Source organism: Haliaeetus leucocephalus, unplaced genomic scaffold (genome assembly GCF_000737465.1).
Source record: "Haliaeetus leucocephalus isolate CR32 unplaced genomic scaffold, Haliaeetus_leucocephalus-4.0 Scaffold296, whole genome shotgun sequence".
NCBI classification, from domain to species: domain Eukaryota; kingdom Metazoa; phylum Chordata; class Aves; order Accipitriformes; family Accipitridae; genus Haliaeetus; species Haliaeetus leucocephalus.
Window position 1 is genome coordinate 120,237 of NW_010972732.1, and position 7,141 is coordinate 127,377.

Below are 7,141 nucleotides of genomic sequence, written 5' to 3' on the forward strand. Positions count from 1 at the left end.
GCACCGGCCGATGTCACCGCAGCTCGCCCCGAACGGGCGCCTGAGGCAGAGAGCGCCGCAGCGGGAGCGAGCGGGCTGCCATCCGTTCTGCCCCGGGCTGTTGGCGTCCCGGAGAATTCTGCGAAGGAGCGGCCCTGGTGCTCCCGGGACTGCGGGAGAGGGAAACTGCCCCGGAGCAGCGCCCGCAGAGAGCCCAGAGCCTCTCCCGGGCTCCTGCGGGCAGACGAGGCTGTCTGCTTGCTCCGTTTTGCCGGCACAAATGGCGATGACTGCAGCTGCGGTCGCTCCCAGCCCTGGTGCCTCCAGGAGGGCTCTCGACAGCGGCCCAGAATTACCTGTGCACAGTTTTTAAGTATGATGATTTCAGACAATCTAGGCATCTTAGAGAGGTCTCTTGTCTGGGAGTTCACACAGCCAGCTGTCGCTCGAGCCCCTAAAAAGCGAGGGTAGAACGGTCACGGTCTTTGGATAGCCACTACATCATAGTGGAGTAACAGTTTCATCTGTTTTAATTGAGAAGGAGAGGCTCATAAGTACTTCCGATGCACGGATTTGGGGTTTTTGCTTCACGGCATGGCACGTCCGTAGCTAACTTCACTATAAAATAACATCAAATTCTGAATGAAGCATCTATCAACTGTAATTTTGTCTAGGCAAAAAAAAGCTTTGTGCTAATTGGCTCTTCTTAGGTACTGTAGGGATGAATGGCTGCCCTTCGGCTAGGAACACCGCAAGTTCCTACTTATTTAAGTGCGGAACCTGAAAAACATTTGAAGAACAAACCCTGGAAAAGCATTTGAAAAAAACTGCTGTCTCTCGACCCAAATATTAAAATCAGAAGTGCACGTAATACCACCGTTATACCAGAATTACCTCTTGCCTCTGTCTTCTCCCCTAGCTGTGCAAACGGGACTGCTCTCTCTCCCAAAGCCTCGGCCTTCTGCGGGGACTCTGGGGAGCGTTTGCTGCAAGCGCTCATTTCATTTACCATTAGCCGGGTGTACTAGAATTGCTCTTTATTTGTGCGACACACACAATTATTCGGGGACCGCCGGGGTGTCTCTGGCTTCCAGAATAAAGCATCCCCTTCTTGAGATTGCATCTTAAAGCTGAAGAAATTTGGCTAGGCCTGTAGGCAACAGCTGGGTGCAGCAAAGACAGCGGGTTCCTTTCTTTTCTCATCTAAAGACAGACTGCCTTCACCTAGGTACTGGAAAAGGTCCCAATAAGCAGAAGGCAAGAGGCAGAAGTGCCCAACAGCAGTCAGGAATAGCAGCTGAAGGGAACTGAGCAAACAGTCCGTTCAAATAACTCATCCTTCTCCACCTCCACCATTAATTCTTGTTCCTAATTACCCTCAGCTGTAGTGGATTTGCCATCTTGCAATCTCAGTTCTCCAGGTTGCCAGCTGTTCTACAGAAAACGTAGTCAGGCCACGGTTATGGATTTATGCACACCGGCCGCCCTAACAGGGTCCAGCCCTAGGATCCTGCTGAAAATGCAATCAATGTCCGAGTGAAGGTTTCTGATGCCTCTTTTATTAGTTCTCAGGTCACAGCTCGAGCTGCGTGCCTCTGGAGAGGGACCCCTACCCCAGATCGCACCCCTCAATTATACCCAGCACCCAATCCCCAAGTCTAATCACTTAATTCTGGTCAGCGGTCTCTTGATTTCTTACTGGTTTTCACTGTCGCCGAGCCAGCCTTCTTCTGAAGTTACTTCATTCTCTTGGAATTGTTTCCTTGGTCCTCATCTTCTTCGTTCTGCTCGTATCTGCCGGATTCAGCTAGTTCTGTGTTAGCAGCATTAGTTTTATCAAAAAGTTTACTCTCAGTCAGCTCTCGCGGCCTAAGGCTTCAACTACTTTAGCTTCTACTGCCAAGCTACTAACGCTAAACGAGACTGTTCAGAGAGAAGAATACAGTTAATTGCATTTCTTCTGTAACAGTCCTCCCTTTGTTTCTTTCAGGCATCCCTGCCCATCTATAGTTGGTCTTGTATGAGGACTCTTCGATACCCTTGTACAAATTTCATAAGCATATTCTGTAAACAATTCCAAATGCAAGTAAAAACACAGCAGGCCACCAGAAGCATAGTAACCACAGCTAAAAGACGCTTTAGCAATGAACTAAATAAACTGCTAAACCATGAGGATAATCCCCATCCAGAGAACAAGTTTTGTAACCAGGGATTCAATGGCTGTTCCTCGATCACTGATAGAGTCTCCAAGTTCTAAAGCAACCTTTTCTAAGGCCCTTTGTAGTATATCGGCATGGTGGGGCCGGTCACTTACGGAATCATTCCTGAAATGGAACATCCTATTAGTTTTCCCTCTGCTGGTGGATTTTTCCATGTGCTAGCTAGTGCTTCTTCTAGTCTTTGGAGAGTTTGTTCTCAAGTTTCAATGAGGGAAGTTTCTGTGACGTTTCTAATTGTTCCCTGAGGTAACTTAGAAGTAATGTGTAAATAGGGCACCCCACGGGCAACCTAACAACTGCCAGTCCAATTGGCTGGTAGTATTTTATAAGCTTTTCGGCCACAGGCAAAATAATGGCCTTGTAGGGCCCACAGTGGGGAGTGATGTCTACTTGTTAGTACACTGGTGTGTAAGATTAAAATCCCATATCTTCCCAACGGAAGGTCAAAACCGTCTTTGTCTTCCGATATGTGAGTTCCACTTAGACTACATTGTCCTTTACCTTTCCACCACTTGTAGCTCGTTCTGGTGTCATACGTTGGGATGCTACTGCAGTTGTTCCTCCATGGCCTGAAGCTTATAGTTTCAAAAAAATGGGGTTTGACCTTTACAGAAAGTGTGGGTGTTCTTAAACCAGTAACCATCTCTCCACTGGGTTATGAGGCATGAGCTGTTTCCTGCCGGGTAGGCACATTGGTCAGACTGGTTGCGAGTGAAACAGAAAGTTCCTTCTGTGAGCATGGCGGTGGTATATTCCCAACCCTGACATTTGGTCCAAGTTAAGAGAGTCTTATTCCAGAAAAGTGAATTGGAGGGGTTGTTTATAAGTATAGTTCTCTGTCGCTTTCAGTTCAACTAAGGTCAAAGGATAATAACGGAATATTGGCGAGGAGGATTGTAAACACCCTCAAGTGACCTGCAGCTGGAGCGTAGAAAAATAAATAGATCATATTGATAGTCGTTTATCCTTGTGTGCTGGACAGGTAGAACATCTGTGTTTAGGTAACACAGGCAGATGGCAGACTTAGAGGCACCCTATTGGACACGCTTGAAATTCCTGCCCCGCTACGCAGAAGGTCAAAGCACAGTGGTAAACCACACCTGCGCGAATCCCTGATAAACACGCAAAACCAGCAGGGTCGGCGATCCTCCAGCATGGACCAAGCTCAGCAGTGCCTGCGTCCCTGCTTGTGTGCCTCTGCCTGAGTGCTGCTTCGGGGATGCCCCGGCTGGCGAGGTAAGAAAAATAAATTCACTCTTTGCATTTCATCCGTGGGTTTGTGGTTGTTCCTGTGTTCTGCCTGCGCTCACTCACACAGCTGCTTTATCTGCCAGTTCATTATTTCTTTCAGTTTCGCTGGATCCTTTGGTATGAGCTGGACAGTGGACTACAGCGATTTGCCTTTAATAGCTTCCAACAGCATTTGGATTTCAGTTCCATGAGAAGTATTTTTGCCCACCAAGGTACGGAACCCTCGTTCTTTCCATAGCATACCCGTTGCATGACAACTCCAAAGGCATATTTAAAGTCAGTATAAATAGTTACCTGCTGATTATGCCCCACCCAGGCTGCTCTTGCTCATGCAGTTAATTCAGCCCCTTGGGCGCCCACTGAGAGTTGTAGAGGTTCTGCTTCAAGTACCTCTAAGTTTCTCACCACTGCATAGCCGCGTGTTGTTTTCCATCCACACAGTATGACAATCCATCGGTGGAAAGGGTTAGATCCAAGTTCTCTAGAGTTTGATCCCGCAGATCTTCCTGTAGGTGGCTGGAGCGGAACACGACCTTAGCACAGTCATGATGCGGCTCACCGTCGGAGGGAGCGGGCAGTAAAGTTGCTGGATTCAAAACATTACGTCTCTTCAAAGTAACATTACCTGCATTTAAAATCGTTAATTCACAACGATGTGCTCTTTGTGGGGACAATGCTCGCGTAGCATGTTGCTTAAGAATCAGTTCCACTTCATGCGGGACATACACGGTTGTTGGGTGACCCAGGACTAACGGTCTCCTGCTTTCTATGGTAGTCACTGTTGCTGCTATCACTCTAACGCAGGAATTATTCCCTGCAGCTACAGGATCCAGTTGAGTCGAGTGGTAAGCCACAGGGCGGCGGTGCGGACCCAGCTTTTGAGTAAGGACTCTGCTGGCACAAATAGTTTAAAGGGCTTGGAGTAATCTAGCGATCCTAATGACGGAGCAGAAGCTAAAGCTCCTTTTATAGCTTGGAAAGCCTTTTCTCTCTTTGGACCCCACCGTACAGGCTCCACTTCCTCTGCCTTGGTAGCTTCTGTCCATGGCTTACTTAACTCCCCTAGCCCCGATAGCCACAGTATCCTACTGCACCTAAAAATCCTCGCAATTGCATCTTTGTTACCGGTCGAGGTATTTCTACAATAGCCTGGACCCGTTCTGGGTCGACTAACCTTTGTCCCTCTTTTAATACGAATCCTAAATATTTCACTTCCTGGTGACGCAGCTGAAGCTTAGAAGGAGATGCACAGTGACATTTTTCTGCTAAAGCAGTACATAGACAAATAGTATCTTTCAAGCAATCTTCGTATGTCTTGCTGGCAACTAACGAATCATCTACATATTGTACAAGTATAGAACCTCCAGGTAATGCAGCATCTTTCAAATTTTCTCCTTGCCACGCCAGCATGTGATCCTTAAAATAGCTGCAGATGTCAGAGGTGGCTTGGTCCACAAACACACTTGCTGCCAGTTCATTACTGAAATTCTGAAGAGTCATTCCCCCATACGCCAACAAAGCCTGTCACAATCTTCCCCAGTAGTCGCTGGGGTGTTCCTCTGGCCTCTGTCTGCATTCCTGTACTTTAGTTCGCTTTACTCTCATCTCCTCCAAAGCTCTAATCACATTTATCAGATTTCTAACCACTGTTTGGCAATTATCTCTGTCTGTTTGATTATTCTAATGCCAACCGGGATCAACCTGAGGCCAGGCAGTCCGATTTCCCCCTGCCTGTAGTGTTAATTCCACATTCTTTTCAATTACCCTATCTTTCTGTCTGGGTGGAACAACTCACTCAAAAATGACTTGGGGGATGGGAAATTAATTCTGGTGGAATCTTCTTGAAGATAATCACTGAAAGGATTTTTCACGCCATCCCTGGGATCCTGCAGGTTTTGAGGTTTCCTTGCACCGGACTCCCACGCTGCTGCTCGACGAGTTCCCCAGGTTGCCTCGGTCTAAATTTACCCTAAGAAATACAAGAAAAAAGACGACCATAAATCCCTAGAGAAAGGAAACAAGAAAGCAGGGGAGTAAGAGGAGGAGAAAAAGAAAAGAAAGAAAATCCATCTTGCTCTGACAGCAATTTTCTCCTGCCCTGTGGGAATAAAACTGCTCCTGACTGACTGGGCTATCAGAAAGCCCGGAGTGCTGTGAGACGTGGGGAAGAGGAGGTGTGGGAGCTGCAGGCGTTGATGCGACCGGCTCCGACAGCTGCTGTAATGCTGCCGGGAGGAAAGAGCCCCAGCAGCATAGCCTGGGCAGGGACCGAGGGGAGAGCTCTGCTGCGGCAAGGCAGCCCAGCCCTGCCCCTCACAAGGCGGGTGCTCAGAGGCGGGAAAGGTGCTGGGGGTCTGCCCGTAACACATCCCACAGGGGAATTCAGACCGTGTCACCGGGAATGCATCAACTTTGTACACAAATGGAGCCAGAAAGCTTACTTCTTGAGCAGACGCCCTGATCTGGAAACTTGGGGAAAGTTCTGATGTGAGCTTTGTGCTCTGGGGCCCTGTCTGCTTTTTTTTTAAACTTACTTTTAACTGTGGCCTCGTAGACTGGGGACTAGCTTTTGGTCAGCATCCTCCCTGGAGAATCTTCTCCTGCTGCATCTTCCAGAGGTGGCCAGAGGTGCACCTCCTCGCTGCCATGTCTTGCTCATGACAGTGGGGATTCCGGAGCTATGACCCAGAGAGCAGGACCCAGAGGAGCAAACCTGCCCCAGAGGAAGGGACCACCACACACGTACGTGAGGCAGCAGAGGAGCACCAGGGTGCCAGGGAGGACGTACGGGAGGGCCTGTGGGAAGTTCTCGTACAGGTGAGAACACGCGTCGCTCAGATAGTCCGCCAGCCAGGACCAGCGGACGCCTGTGGAAGAGACGTGTCCTAGTGACTGCGAGGAAGTGATGGGAGAGGGATGTGAGCCAGGGCCCACCCTCCCAGGAGATCTTTGTGGGACAGGCAGTGGTCAGGGCTGCTCGCCTCGGGGGGTTTGCTGGTGGCAGACTCAGGGATGTTCAATCCTGACTCAGATTTCACACACCCGATGCTGCCAAAAAGAACCCCTCTGATCCCAGAAGCTCTTTTGAGTCTTGCAGCAAAACTCCCTACTGGGGAGAGCAGAGGGACACTAGAAACCCTCCTTTTTCATAGATCCGAGTGTATTTTGAGGCAGGGCCAGGCCTTCTTCCCTGTGCTGGTGTGCAGCATCCAGCCCCTCTCACTACACACGCACACACGCACGCCTGCGCGCGCACCACTGCCCTCGCTCTGGAGCCACCATAAGGAACTTCAGCCCTGGGACAAAGCCAGTGCCCTCTGTGCAAACCGGTTTTACTTGCGTGCACAGCAAGCGGAGGAGCGAGCCTGGTCGTGCAGCCACATACATGGAGGACAAGAGGGTCATTTGGGGCAGCACAAAGAGTGTTCCCTGGTTGGGGCTGCTGGGTGCCTTGTCTGCTGCAGGCTGAGGCCAACAGGGTGGACAGGGAGCCCCCAGATCACGAGGGGCAGTGTGCCCACCCCTCCGGTGCTGGAAAACTTCATCCTTCCCAAGGAACTGCCTGGAAAACTCCAGCCCCCTGGGCTGAAGTTCCTGCAGTGCTCTCCAGCCCAGGACTGCCCCGTAGGGCTAGCTGCCCACCCCTTATCTCCTCCACAGCAGGTAAGTCAAGTGGATGGGGATGAAGAGGC